We start from the raw sequence: 711 nt of genomic DNA on the forward strand, positions 1-711 counted from the left end.
TTTTTTTTTTTTTTTTTAACTGCATTTGAAACCTACAGGATTCTGACACAGTGGTACAGATGATTTCCACTGCTTTTAATGGAGTGATGTGTGTTTAGATTTGCAGATCTGTCTTGATGTAATTATGCAGCAACAATTTGAAAAGAAACAGGAATGCCAAAAGCAAATTAGCACATTTTCCCCTCAGGATAAATACATTAAAGAATTACATAACAGGTTTGCTATAGTTTTTAGAGGAATGCAATTCCTGCAATGGACCCCACGTATGATAGTGTTTTTTCTTCAGTCTAAGTAACTGACTGCTCCATCTAAGCGTACATTCACTTCCTCTGACTTAAGCAGTCTAGGACATAGGAAGCTAGCTAGGTTGTGCTGCACTGCTGGAAGATGGAGGAGAGAAATCCAGAAATCAGACCTTTAAAATGGTTATCTAGACACAGCTAATTAATAATTGTTTTTTTGGACATGGCTCTCTGACTACTAATATAGTTGCATTATAGGCAAGATGTCTAACCCTGGGTAAGAGAAATTCCATCTTTTTCAGCCTTAATTATATTCTAATTCTGTCTCTCATATGAACTTTTCTTATCTTTTTTTAACTGCTAACAAGTTTTGGAGAATGCGTTCTGTTAATATGCTTAACTGTTTTTCTGCTGCACAGCATGGAATGAGAGGCTCTACCTCTCTGTAAATAAGTCTTGTCTTTTTTTT

General features: G+C 35.6%; 1 protein-coding gene across 7 annotated transcripts in view; it reads left to right on the forward strand.

Moving 5' to 3' along the window:
• MYOF (myoferlin) overlaps nucleotides 1–711 on the forward strand; it is a 68,210-nt gene that overhangs the window by 59,037 nt on the left and 8,462 nt on the right. The window lies entirely within an intron of this gene.

Source organism: Meleagris gallopavo, chromosome 8, assembly GCF_000146605.3.
Source record: "Meleagris gallopavo isolate NT-WF06-2002-E0010 breed Aviagen turkey brand Nicholas breeding stock chromosome 8, Turkey_5.1, whole genome shotgun sequence".
In the NCBI taxonomy this organism is placed as follows: domain Eukaryota; kingdom Metazoa; phylum Chordata; class Aves; order Galliformes; family Phasianidae; genus Meleagris; species Meleagris gallopavo.